This window comes from Canis aureus, chromosome 6 (assembly GCF_053574225.1).
Source record: "Canis aureus isolate CA01 chromosome 6, VMU_Caureus_v.1.0, whole genome shotgun sequence".
NCBI lineage: Eukaryota > Metazoa > Chordata > Mammalia > Carnivora > Canidae > Canis > Canis aureus.
The window spans coordinates 41,225,280-41,239,893 of record NC_135616.1 but is presented as its reverse complement, the minus strand read 5'-3'; the positions used below and the strand labels follow the sequence as shown (position 1 = coordinate 41,239,893).

General features: G+C 45.3%; 1 long non-coding RNA gene across 2 annotated transcripts in view; it reads right to left on the bottom strand.

The window, feature by feature from the left end:
- The window catches only part of LOC144315933 (uncharacterized), a 45,408-nt gene that overhangs the window by 17,472 nt on the left and 13,322 nt on the right, over window positions 1-14,614 (bottom strand). For both annotated transcript variants that reach the window (XR_013381665.1, XR_013381664.1), the window contains exons 2-3: window positions 7,248-7,321; window positions 2,077-2,134 (exon numbers count right to left, since the gene is read on the bottom strand). This is a non-coding gene — a long non-coding RNA (uncharacterized LOC144315933). The remainder of the gene's footprint in view (window positions 1-2,076; window positions 2,135-7,247; window positions 7,322-14,614) is intronic.

The following is a 14,614-nucleotide window of genomic DNA, read 5'->3' as shown; positions in this document are numbered from 1 at the left end:
AGCGCCCCCAACCCCCTGGGGGAAGTGGAAGCAGCAGTCAGGAGGTGATTATCCATGGGCAGAGCCTTCAAAAGCCCCAAGGAGAAGGGCCAGAGCTAGTGTGGATGAACAGGGACCAATGGCCACACACCCTATGGCCCCAGCTGCCATCTTTCCTGATGCCAAACCGTGCTGATGGCTGGCTGGACCACCATCTCTGCCACATGCCACAATGGGCCTGGCCCCACTGTTCCCGGGCATCAGCATTGCTAGAGTTCACATCTGAACACATATGTGACTACGGGCAAAACTGGTGAGTCCCTAATAGAAACCTGTTGCCCCACTCTCCTGAGAAGCTCTGCTGTCGGGGAGGCTTCATTGAAAACTGGCAATAACCAAGTAAAGCTGCTCGGACATGCTCTGAGCAGTTGGCATATTTAGTCCGCTCCAGAAACTGGAAACCTTAAGCTAGATATACTTGTCTTGGCATTTTAAAATGTATTTTCCTTCCCTCCCCTTCCCACTCACTCATGCCTACCTTTCCTGTAGCTTGGGTCACTCATGCTGTGTAATATCAAGTGGACTCAAATAGGTTTCCAAATTTCCTTTCTTTAAAGAACGCATGAACATGAGTCTAGATCTGGGCATTCAGGTGCCACAGAACAGAAGGAGGTCTGACAAGTAACTATTGAACATCTTCCCTGGATAAGATGTCGTGCTAAATACTAAGTAGAAAGCAAATACATAGAGGATGTCTCTCAGACACGGTCAGTCAGAAGCAGTGAGACCATTGTTACCAATGGGGACAGGCAGCATGACACAGACACAAGGGACAAAGGACAGGTGGGCATTCAGAGAGAGAAAAGGTCACTGTCAGAGAGTCACCTGCAAAGTTCCCCCAAAGCTGAAAGAGTAAAACTATAATTCAACTCTCAATGGATGAGATTCATCATGTGCAAAACGTACCTTAAAGATAAAGTATTCTTGGAGCTAAACACTGGATAAACAAGCAAATCCTTGCTGCGTCATTACAGATCCAAAGTCCAAGCAGATAAAATGACACAAAAATAGTAGGGGTCAGATCAGCAAATACGAAGAGTCCACTCTAGTCAGAGGCAGCTGCTGCTGGAGCACCCACTCAAGATACCTGCAAACAGAGATGCCTCTGCCCCCGCATCCTGAGGGTGCACAGTAAGGACATCTCCATACTGCAGGTGGGTGCTGTGAACCTGAGGCCTTCAATATTTTAAATGTATGATAACAGGTGTTGACAAGAATGTGGAAAAAGGGGAACCCTTATGCACTGTTGGTAGGGATACAAACTGGCGCGGCCCCTGTGGACAACAGTATGGAGGTTCCTTAAAAAATTGAAAATAGAAGTATACTATAATCCAATAATTCCAATACTGAGAATTTACCCAAAGAACATAAAAACACTAGTTCAAAAACATATATATATCACATATATATCATATATATATCACATATATCACATATATATATCACATATGTGTGATATATATACCCCTATGTTTACTGCAGTATTATCTATAATAGCCAAATTATGGAAGCAGCCCAAGTGTCCACCCATAGATGAACACATAAAGAAGATGTGGCATATACACAATATAACATTACTCAGCCATGAAAAAGAATGAAATCTTGGGACACCTGGGTGGCTCAGTGGTTGAGCGTCTGCCTTCAGCTCAGGTCCTGATCCCGGAGTTCTGGGATCAAGTCCTGCACTGGGCTCCTTGCAGGGAATCTGCTTCTCCCTCTGCCTGTGTCTCTGCCTCTCTCTCTCTCTCTGTGTCTCTCATGAATAAATAAATAAAATCTTAAAAAAAAAAAAAAAAGAATGAAATCTTGTCGTTTGCAACAACATGGATGGACCCAGAGGATATAATGCTGAGTGACACAGTCAGTCAAAGACAAATACCATATGATCTCACTCATATGTGGAATTAAGAAACAAAACAAAGAGAAAAAGAGGGGGAAAAAACCCAGACTCTTAAATACAGAGAATTGATGGTGATCAGAGGGGAGGTAGGTAGGGGGATGGGTGACAGAGGAGCTGGAGATTAAGACTGCACTTACCATGATGAGCACTGAGTAATATACAAAATTGCTGAATCACGATATTGTACACCTGAAACTAATGTAACACTGTATGTTAATTATACTGGAATAAAAAATGGGAAAAAAAAGTACAACTCATCCCCACAACCACCTTGCTATGATTGCACAGAAGCTCTGCATTAAAATTTGACCTGTTGGGGTGCTGAGTGGCTCAGTCAATTAAGCATCTGACTCTTGGTTTCAGCTCAGGTCATGATCTCAGGGTGGAGATACAGCCCCACATTGGGCTCCATGCTCAGTGCCCGGTCTGCTTGAGATTCTCTCTTCCTCTCCCTTTGGCCTCCCCCACCAGTGGCACGCACACTCTTACTCTCTCTCTTTCTCAAATAAATAAAATCCTTAAAATTTGACCAGTTGTGTAAGTTCCTGTTGAGACATAATACACTGAGCAGAGAACATCAGTGCCTTGGTCTTGAAAAGAGCTAAATTTTTCATAAATGAACAAAATCATGTAGTAGATTCCTTATGAATCTCTCGTGAAACTAGGCAACACGAATACCCCCTGGAGAGACTGGCTCACTCTGGATGTGCTGAGTCTAGAGAGCTAAGGTTATAAGTCAATACCAACTCACCAAGGTAAATGACATGAGCACTCTGCCTTCAACAGAGCACTCTGCAAATGAAAAGAAGAATCAAGATAATGAATTCATGCATGGAGCAGCCAACATATATATATATATATATATTATTATATATATAATATATATATATATATTAAATATATATATATTAAATAATATTTATATTTAATATATATTAAATATATTTATATATAAATATATATATTTATATATATATATATATTTATATATATATATATAAATATATATATAATATATATATATAAATATATATATAATATATATTTATATATAAATATATATTATATATTTATATTTAATATATAAACAATATATATATATTAAAAAAACTAGTGGTGATCTGAATTCAGTTAAACATAGAAATAAATCCTGGTAACGACAGTTACAATACCTGATAAAATCATTATAAATCTTGGAAGAAGAGTTATGCAATTTAAAAATAATAATAATTTGATAACATATTAGGGGGAAATTTCACAACATGCCAAAACCAGGAGTTTGAAAAGGGAGGTGCTGTCAGAGTATAATTTTGTCACATTTCACAGGGAGAATCAAGACACTGATTCATTTATGAAGATTGATAGGTTAGGAAATGTAAGTTTAATATATTATTTAAAGAAAAAGGGGTAACTATAGACTGACTTCCAGCTAAGAAGGAGAAATAAGGACTAGATTTATCTCCTGTGTGAACCAAACAAGAAAACAAACTATATAAAACTATGGTTTTCAAGACACTGGAAAGCAGGCAATGAAGGATAGCGATCTCTGAGAGGCAGAACACAAGGAAACATGAACCACCCACTGGCCCACCTTGCTGCCTTAAGAGTCTCTGGGCTGTGGTCAGAGAGGGGGAGGAAGGCCCAGCAGAGCCCCGTGGTCCCCCTGAGTTCAGGACACAGATATGGGAGCACAATGCACCAAGACTGCTAGTGTTCACAGGGCAAAGTACGAAAAATGGGAGCGTTGTTCAGGGAGCTCAAGAGATCTACAGAAAGTCCTCCTGCCATCATCAGCTGATACTGACCAGCTCCTGTGTGTTAAAAGGCTAAGGCTGGGAAAAGAACCTCAAGAAACAGCTTAGGAAGAACAATCCCTGGAGGTTTCACAATGACAGGAAGAGATCCTGTTCTGACCAGCCAGAGTGAGAACTGTCATAATTCACAGCACCCCAGGAGAGTATGCAGAAGGTCTGTGTCAGTATTACAGGGAAATTATCCCCAGATTAAATGTTGCTCTGGTTCCATCTAACAAATATTAAAAGCAAGATTGGAAAGTATCAAACTAGCAATTTAACCACATCCCCAAATAAAGTTCAATAATATTTAGAGGAAATACAAATGTATATAGGACCCAAGAAGGTGAAATTAAGTGTCTGGCATCCAGTCAAAAATTATGAGGTATGCAAAAAAACAGGAAAATATACTCTATGACAAGGAGAAAAATCTATGAACTGAAACTGATTCAGAAGTCACAAAAATGATAGAATTAGTAGACATGACTATAAAAACACTTGTTATAACTGTATATCATACGATTAAAAAATCCTGTCCCACATACGCTGCTCTAGAACCCTCAGAATCCCTTCCCGCACACGTTGATCTAGAACCCTCAGAGTCCTTTCTCACACTCTCTCAGTGCATGTCAGAGGTGTCAGTGGTGGGGAGGTCTTGTAGCTCTTTCACAGTTTGATCCCTTTCCTCCCTTAGCAGGCCCATCACTTCTCCAGCCAGGCTATGGGAGGACTCACGCCTATTTTCTGGCCTTGGTGACATCACCTTGAAGTAAGAGGGAGTGCTAGTCCTTAACAGAGAGGACATGGTTAGCTCTGTGGGCCCAGAAGGTTCAGAGGAACCTAGAGAGTCAATATCTTCCTGACCCAGATGCATATCTCAGGACTCCACTCTGCTCCACTCAGAGCCCTGACCTTGGCGTAGCCTACTTGACAGAACTGAGAATGTGTCCCTCTCAGGGACACCTGCTACTCTTCCAATTAAGTTCTGGGCCACTTGGAGTAGCCTTCATATTTGGCCCTAGTTGATGACTAGGCCTCCATTGTCTTCCTTCAATGCACTGATTGCCCTGTCTACACCCTCCAGTTCTAGCTTCCTTTTCTTCCTTTTTCTCTTTTTCTTTTTGTTGTTTAGAGAGGGAGAGAGTGATGGGGAGGAGGACAGAGGGAAAGGGAGAGAGAGAATCTTAAGCAGGTTCATCATGGAGTTTGACACGGGGCTCAAGTGCGGAGCTTGACATGGAGTTGATCTCATGACCCTGAGATCAAGACCTGAGCTAAAATCAAGAGTTGGACACTTAACCAACTAAGCCACCCAATTGTCCCTCAGCTTCCTTTTCTAAACTACTATTTCCTCCTTAACTGGCAAATGCCTGACATATTACCTTGGCCAGTGCATTCATTTCCATTGGTGTCACATTCCCAGTTGACCCCTGTGAAAGTTTTGCTGACTGCATCACCATAGTACAGCAGGGGCAATCCAGGCTCCCTTCACCAGTGACAGGCATCTCATTGCCAGGCAGACGGAGGTGATCAGTATAGGTGTCCAGTACATGTTTGGTGAATGGATGGTGCATAAAGTGTATGGCTGTTGGATGGATGGAATTCTGCTGAACCCTACCTGATTAGCCTGAGAAATGGCTGAAAAACACTGGCATCTCCTCACCAAAAATTTTCTTTTAATAAGAGCAATATATAATCAATAGGGTTTTAAAAAAAGCAATTCTTTTTTTTTTTGTAGATTTATTTGTTTATTTTAGAGAGAGAGGACATGGGCAGGGGAGAGGGGCAGAAGGAGAGGATCCCTTTTGAGTGCAGAGCCAGACGTGGGGCTCAATCCCACGACCCTGAGATCACAGCCTAGGCTGAAATCAAGAGTGGAATGCTTAACCAGCTGAGCCACCCAGGAACCCCCAAAAAGCAATTCACTGGGGACTTCTCATTGCTCAGTAATTAACAATAAATCAGTAACGTCACAATTAAAATGAACAATCATTAACCAAACCCATTATGATCATGAAACAGTAATCTAAGTTCTAATAAACTTCAGTCAGCATCCACGCTCAGTCAGAGGGGCCAGAGGAGACCCTGTTTCCTCCAGGCCGGAGCACCCAGTGGGTCACAGGTATCAATTCTCAGCACTGCCTCCTTTAGATTTTTGATGCAAGTCCCAGGCAAAGCCCAGGAAAGAAAAAGGAAAAGAGAGAATTTCTTAACATCAAAACCTCTGGCATTGTTTCCAGACCAGAGTTACAGACCCTCTCTGCTCTTCCTTGGTCATTTGTCAAATTGCCAGAGAAGCTGAAATAACTCCAGTTGTTAGAAACATTGCTGTTCTGAATTCCAACATCCTTTTGTTCATTCAGCATCCAGCGCAGAGACTACTTTGCAAGTGTGAGCACAGGCAGCCCCTAGGTACTCGGCCCACCTAGGACCATCAATTATGCCCTCAACAACCTGATTAAGTGGCCGAATGTCTTAGTTAGGGCCTGTGATCGTCACAGGCTTTGTTGCTAGAAATCTGTGCTCCGGCTAGAGCCCTGCCCCATCTCTGTCTCTGCAGGAAAGATGCTCCATGAGGATCACCGGTGGACAATGAGACACTGTCACACACTCAAACACCTGTGTGTGTGTGTGTGTGTGTGTGTGTGTGTGTGTGTGTGTGTTTAAAAGATTTTATTATGTGGGCAGCCCCGGTGGTGCAATAGTTTAGCGCCACCTGCAGCGCTGGGCGTGATCCTGGAGACCCAGGATCTAGTCCCACGTCAGGCTCTCAGCATGGAGCCTGCTTCTCCCTCTGCCTGTGTCTCTGCCTCTCTCTCTCTCTCTCTCTGTGTGTCTCTATAAATAAATAAATAAATAAATAAATAAATAAATAAATAATCTTTAAAAAAAAGATTTTATTTATGTATTCATGAGAGACACAGAGAGATTGGCAGAGACACAGGCAGAGAGAGAAACAGGCTCTATACAGGGAGCCCCATGTGGGACTCGATCCTAGGACCCTGAGATCACGCCCTGAGCCGAAGGCAGACACTCAACCACTGAGCCACGCACGCATCCCTTCAAACACCTGTATTTGTCAGAATTGAGTGTGTGCTGAGTGTGGTTCCATGGGAGCTGAAGGACGTCTGAGGATGAGCTTCTGTTCTGGTGAAGTCAGGTAGACACCTGAAGTTCTGCATACATTCCATAAAAATTTGTGAGCACCTACTATGTGTAGGTGCTGCTGACACTGCAGAGCAAAACCTACACAGGCCTTGCCTTCTAGAAACTTCTAGCAGGGAAAACAGAAATTGATATAAATGTGTAGTGCATACTTATCCACACACATGTGTGTACATATAAACATAATGCACAAAAAGAAAGTGCAGGAAGATCTATGAGGGTTTAGGTCCAGAAAGTCCTGAGAGGGAGCACAGTGTGGTCTGCTCTGGTCAGGGAGGACAAGGAAGGCTTGTGTGGGGCGACCCTGAGTCTGGGCCACACAGAATCACCACCTCAAAGCTAACACTCACCTGCTACACCTCCTCATTGCCTGAAGACAGCATTCTGCAGACTCCCCTGCCAGCTAATTCTGCCCTGGAAGACACTAGAAGGAGATGGGAAAGTCAGAGTCAGGGCAAGGTGGCCTTGTCCTGATGCTGGGGATGTGACAGCAGAGCAGCATGGTGGCCGTGGGCTCAGGGAAACCAAGCTCTCTTCTGTGCACCCAGGCCCAGAGGTGAATGGGCCTCCTCAAACAACCAGTGTCTGAATAATTTGGCCTCCTCCATCTTCTCTTCCACCGTTGTGAGACCTTTGTTAACAATCTTCTGTGTGGGATTCTCTCCGCTCAAAAACCTAGAGTAGTTTTGCTTCGACCTAAACCAACACTCTGCTCTAACACAGCCCAGCAAAGGTCCCAAAGATGGGAATCGGGGTTGGTTATCAGAGGTGCCTTGGCTCGACTGCCGGGATTTCCTCAGTGCCAGCAGGGGACAGGACACTGGTATCCAGGCCACACAGTGGCAAACGCTCACTTGAATTCTCACTGTAGGCTACTTGGGATGAAATGCTGCAGAGGGCAAGGCTTGAAGAGAACACGTGTGATCGTCACTGAGCACTTGGGCAGGAATGATGAGTATAAACGTGTGGATGGGCTGGCTGCTTCTGATCACAGGGTTCATGGGGAAACAACAAGCTCAGAGCTCTAATATCTCAGCTGATGTCAAGGCTAGAGACCCACAAAGCTTCTCCAACCGTGAAGGAGCACCTCTTGTATCTCACAGCCACGGAGCCACTCTACCAGAGTCAGATCTCAAATCTGATCTTGTGGGTTCCAGAATTATCATTAACAGGCTGACCAGGTCTCTTCTGTGACCTGTGATCTAGAACCAACCAAACAACCACGTTGCTGTTCTAAGTCTTGGGTCTGAGGCACACAAGACTAATAGCGCTTCCACTCTCAGAGAAGTCCACGTGCAGAGCTGAGGAAAGGCATTCCCAGCGGACAGAACAGCAAGTGCACAGCCTTGGAAGGAAGAAGGACCAGGACAGGCCAGTGTGGCTGGAGGGCAGCAACCAAAGAGGAGCACAGAGGTACATGGTGTCAGGGAGGCAGCAGAGTGGTGTGGCCACAGTGAGGACTTATTTCATTCTGGGATGTTCTGGTTGAATAAAAAGCCAGTTGAAAGCATTAAGCAGATGGTATACTTCAACTGTGACACTAACAACCCAGAGCCATCACAGAAGCCTTGGTGCAAGGGCACAGTCCCTAGGAAGACTGTCATTACTTCAATGCCAGCTGTGAGATCAGGGTCCTGAGGCCGCCCACACTTCTGACCAACTGGCTAAATATTCAGGAGTTTCCATGGCCCCCTCAGATTTGCTCATTCACTAGAATGACTCACAGTACTCAGGAAAGCTCTACACCTATGGTTACAGTTACATATGAAGGATACAAATCAGGACCAGCCAAATGAAGAGCCACATAAAGCCTGGTCTGAGAGGGTCCCAAAGGCAGAGCCTCCATATCCTCTCCCCAGGGACTCAGGGTGTGTCACCAAGCTGGGCCACTCACCCAAGCCTCAGTGTCCAGAGTGTCTGCTGGGGCTTTACCACCACAGGCATGGCAGATCGGATTGTGGGCCATGTGGATAAACTGTGTCTTCAACACCCGCACCTCCTCCAAGGGCAGACTGACCTCCCATGGCTCACAGCCCACCCCACGATCACGTGGTTAGTGTTTCTGGTGGGATCTCTCCCCATCCTGGGTCCTCTTGTTAGCATGAACTATTAAGACATGCCATGAAGAACAATGGCATTCCCATCACGAAATCCTAAGGGTTTTAGAAGCTCCATGCTAGGAACCTGGGGATTCTTTATTATATTAGAGCAAGAAAGTATCATACTCGGAGTTAAATTTCAGAAAGATCATTGCAGCTGCTACATGGAGGGGTGGACTGTAGGGATGAGAGTGAAGCCTATGGTGGCCTTCCAACCAGATGGTCCCTGGACAGACACCATTTTCCAAACCTGGTTCTCTGGCCTTCTCATTGACTCTGTGAGCTACATATACCCGGTAACAAATAGTTTCAGTGGCCCAGCCAGCCCGGGCACACTCAAATCTAACAAACAGCTTCTCCTTGAATGGGAATTACATGTTTTTGCTGACTCAGCGCATTTTCCCAATACAGCAAATTTATTTTTCATAACACACACACATGCTTCCCAAGAGCCTCTTCCTTGCTTTCTCTCCTTCAACTTATACTCAATTCCCGCAGGAAGACATCTCTCCCTTTGCCTTCCTTCTTTTTCCATGCATGAGCCAAGGGAAAGTGAGCCGGTCATGGTCAGTGTACAGTGGCATCAGCACCCCCCATCTGTAGTTGGAAGGAGGAAGGCCTGACTTTTGGAAGCAAGACCTAACATCCTGAAGAACCCCCAGCATTACCTGAAAACCTGAGAAAGGACCCCATTTTCCCGTGGACACTCTACCACAGCACCAATCTATCTTTTCCCTTAATTAATCCTATTTTCCCACAGGTGTCATCATTCAGTAAAAATGAAAACCATCCTTAGTCAATTTCAGGCATAAAAGATTAAATCACTTACATCAGTGCTACTCTTGCAAGGGAAATGGATTTTTAGACAAAATTTTCTTGCAAATATACAATATGGCATAGATATTACAAAGTTTAAATGGCTTTAGCGGGCCAGCCTGGGTACCCAGTTGTGTTTATAATGGCATTTTTTTTTTATGAGAAAGTGCATTAGATCCTCAAACAAACAGACTTTCAGGCTGAATTCTGGAAATGTAGTTTTTGAAAGCTGAACACTGCTTAACTCCTAATAAAAAAAATTTATGAGAAATATGAAGTTATATAATTATTTTAAGTATAGTAATGGAGAACTCCAACATGCATGTTTAACACATGAGACTTCCTTTTCTCACCGCTTAATTGGTTCTGGTAAGCAGCCAGTTCTTTCTTTGTTGTTCTAAAGCTGTCATTATGAATTCTGCTAGCTCACAGGGTGGAAAAATGACAAGCTGGAGATATGAGTTCTGCTGCATGAGTTTTCTAAATATATTTATTAATGCTCCTTAAATTATCCTCAAGGCTGAGTGTCTCTCTCAATTTAGAGCATCTTCTCACTTGGTTTTAGCGCCATGGTCTTACTTTTATTGTTCACACGGCCAGATGCAGCTGCATTTATTTACATTTTTTAAATGAATGAAAGTCTTAACTTGTTGACATATTGGAGAGTCTAAAAGTGCCCCACTTACAGCCATCCTCAGCATGACATCACGGCGGGGTGGGTGAGGGGGCACTGAATTAGCCCCACTTTATAGCAGAGCTGATTTTTAAGAGAAATGTTTGAGTGGAAATGAAGGGTTTAGAAAGCCTGATTCTGGAGTGATACAGAAGAAACTATTTTGGTTGCAATTCAAGTTTCCAATTGAAATTCCAAGTCAAGGCCATGAAACAAAAACCATAGGAGCAAAACAGAATGGAAATACAGCTGCATTTCCGTTTTAGACTCTGCCCCTCAGTACCCAGATTTTCCTCTTTCGAACTTCTGCCCACGGTGAAGAAAGCAGAAGTCCTGAAGCTGTGATACACACTCGGAGGCCAGCCTCCCAAGGGCCTCCATCATGTGATTTCAACAGTCTTCAGGCACCAGCGGATGTGCACCGAGCCCCCGGTGCATGGTGCCAGGGGGACACAGAAGTGAATAAAATTCAGTGGCATCTCGAGAGGTTTACAGCCTGGAGGGAAAGCATACTCCTCTGTAGGAGAAGAGGAAACAGAAAAGGCAAAGTGGGATCTGGTTGATTCTAAGTCCGAGGCTTAAGGAAAGCTACCCGGAGAGGTGGGTCTGAATGGAAGTGAAGAGGACCCTTAGATGGCAAACGAAAACACAGAGGAGTGAGTAGCCAGTGGTGCCACGTGGCCAGTGTCAGGGATGCAGAGACAGGGGATGAGGAAGCCGGAAACACAGGCTGGAGCTCCATCCTTGAGGGTTTTGAGGCCACAGCCAGGAGCTGAGCCAGATACTTTGGGCAAGAAGAGCCACTGAAGACCTGGGGGAGTAAAACTGTCTGATCTGTGTCCTAGAAAAAAATCCATATGACAATGAAGAAAATGGGCTGCGAATCTGACATATCAAGAAGCTATTGAAATATCCAGAGTAGAGTTAATAGGGAGGTCAGTTAGAGCAGAACCGTGGTCTTGGATTAGGGAGATCAAGAGGAAGAAAGCCTGGCAACTGATTATCTGGATGTCACGAGGCACTGGAGTCTAGACGGGGTGGACAAGCAGTGGAAGGTGACCAAGCTCCCAGCCCCAGTGACAGCAAAGGTAGAAGTCCCAGGAGCCATGATAGTAAATACAGCAGACAGAGCAACATGGTGGAAAGCAAGGGTTCCATTAAACATGGCAAGGGTTAGCTGTTGATGAGAGATGCACGTGGAGATACCCAGGAGACCAAGAGAAATCTGTGTCAGCCACCAGAAGTCACGCAGCAGTCCCACAGCACGGGGACCTGGACAAGAAGACAGAAGATGGGAAGATGGAATTTTGAGCAAGGTGAGCAGGGAGGGAACCAGGACAAGTCCCAGAGGAGACGTCATCCAAGACACAGTGAGAGCCAGACTTAGTCCCCGGGAGCTGATGAAGGGGCTCTCATTTTAAAATCCCCCCAAATCAAAGTCCTTAGAGATGCCTACTGCTGCTCCAGCCACAACAGAACAGGAAGCTTAGGGACAGACCACCCCTCCAGCTCCCCTCCATGACCTGCTCATGAGCGACTTGGGACATATACATCGTCTAGGCCACTCAGTCACAGAGTAGACCACAACCATGCCCGTGGGTCCCTCACAGGCTCAGTTAAGCACAGAGCAAATTCTGGAGTTTGGCAAAGCTGAGGTTGCAGACTTCCCCTCAATTAACGTGTCTGATTTCTGTTCTTAGATCTTCTCTGCTCCCTACCCCAGGTCCCCCGCTGTCAGTGGAGGGACAAAGTCCCCTCCAAGTACTACAGGTGATGCTGACAATGAGCAGCCACTCACAGCCCATTGGGTCAGCTAAAATTGTTCGGGCATCTCCCTGAACCCCAGAGCAGGTGGCTGTGATCGCTGCTGTACACACTGCACATGTACATGTTTTTGCTAACGAGCACTACTCTACATGCAGACTCATCCACATCTCCCCATGACCCTCTAAGGAAGACACTATTTTGCTCCCCCTGATTCTCACACTCAGAAACCCCTTGCACCTCTCTCTCAGGACTGAGTCAGTTGTCTTTCTGGGTCTTTCTCTAGCTTGTTATCTCCATAGCATGGAGTCCAGCTCACCTGTTCCCCCTGGCACGTGATTCCTGCCTCTAATGGTGCCCCTAATTGGTATCTTCCTCTGGCAATCCTTGCCTGTGAGCCAACAAGACCACAACCGCCTGTTCCATTTTTGTCAGGTTGCTCTCCCTGCACCTGTGCCCTTTGAGCGTTCAGTCTACATTACAAAGAGCCTACCCTACGTGCCACGTTCCAGCAGCTTACACCAACACAATCGTGCTCTCTCCCAGCCTGGCAGCCAGACATGTGAAACCGAGGCGTCGGCAGGACTGTACTCCCTCTCAAAGAAAGGAGATCCATCCTTGCCTCTTCTGGCTGCTGGCACTTGCTGCCTTGAGCTGCAGCAGGGTGTCCATGCCTGTTGTCACGTGGCCTCCTCTGAGCCTGTCCCAGCTTTCACATGGCACATGAAATGCACTCTTCTTACGAGGACACCAGCCCTGCTGAATTAGGGCCCACACTGGTGGCCTCATCTTCGCTTGATCGCATCTACAAAAACCCTATTTCCAACTAAGGTCCCACTTGTTGGTCCTAGGGGTCAAGATTTCAACGTATCTTTTCAGGGGGCACAATTCAACCCATGGCAGATGGGTTCCGAAGCACAGGCTGGTAGGTGTCTCTATTGCCTCATTTCTGAGAAGGCTGAATCCACAAAACACACTGCCTACAGTGGATGCGAACATGCCAGCACAGCACCCACACCGGCCACGCAGGGATTGGCACAAGCATTTCAGAAGAAACCAGCCTCCTGGACCTATTAATTGGAGATTCTATCCTACTTATGAGCCAAAATACCAGCCCCTGTAACAAAGCTGTGAGGAGGTAAGCGATGTGATGGGTCATGTCTGCACAAGACTTCAGAAGGCTCAGGTGCAGGACACTGTCTGTGGTGACAGCACGTAATCATGGAGGCTGCATTTAGACTCTGTCATTACAGAAAATGACACCACATTCACGCTGGTCTCACCACCGGCTTTTTCCAGGTTTGCTTTCCTGAGTCTATTACTGCTACCTCCGAAGACTTCGACGCAAAAAAAATACTCTCTCTTCTAAGACTGCACACTTGCTACTTGGGTATTCCAAGCCGGCAATTGGTATTTTTAACAGTCATTTTTTTATAGAATCAAGGGACAAAATCTGGTGACATCTCTAGACAGATTGAAATTCTAAAATTCTTAAACTTCAAACTCTAAACTGTAACTCTCTTCTGCCTGTCCCTATAAAATCAACTCAGCATCTCCATTTTTTCCATATTTATTTATTTATTTATTTATTTATTTATTTATTTATTTATTTAGATTTTATTTATTTATTCATGAGAGAGGCAGAGACACAGGCAGAGGGAGAAGCAGGATCCCTGTGGGGAGCCCGATGCAGAACTCAACCTCAGGACACCAAGATCACAACCTGAGCTAAAGGCAGATGCTCAACCACTGAGTCACCCAGGTGTCCCTTAGCATCCCCATTAACAAGCTTTACCACCCTAGGTAAAGCGCTGTCCAAACACCTCCACTGGCAAGTGAGAGCCTCGCTCACCTTATATCCAACCACATGTCACTCATCCTGTTTATTTATTCAACAAGTAATAATTAACCACCTACTATTTGCTCAGCAGATGTTACAGGTTGAACTGTGTCACCCCAAAAAGACATGCTGAAGCTATAACTGTAGCAGTACCTGTGAATGTGACCTTGTTACAAAATGGGGTCTTCGCAGGTGTAATGAAGTTGCATGAGGTCATACTGAGTTCGATGGGTCCTAACCCCATAGGCCTGGTGTCCTTACAGGAAGAGAAGGGTCAGACACAGACACAGGAAGAACACATGTGACAAGCACAAGACAGGACTGCAGTGAGGTGTCTGAAGGTGAGGGCCGGTGCCAGGGATTGCCGGTGACACCCAGCATGAAGAGAAAGGTGTGAGGCAGGTTCTCCCTGGGGCAAGCATGGCCCCGCCAATACCCTGACTTTGCACTTCTACCTCCAAGGCCAGGAGAGAATTTCTGTGGCCTTCCGCCACCCAGCTTGGGTATTTATTAGGGTAGCCACAG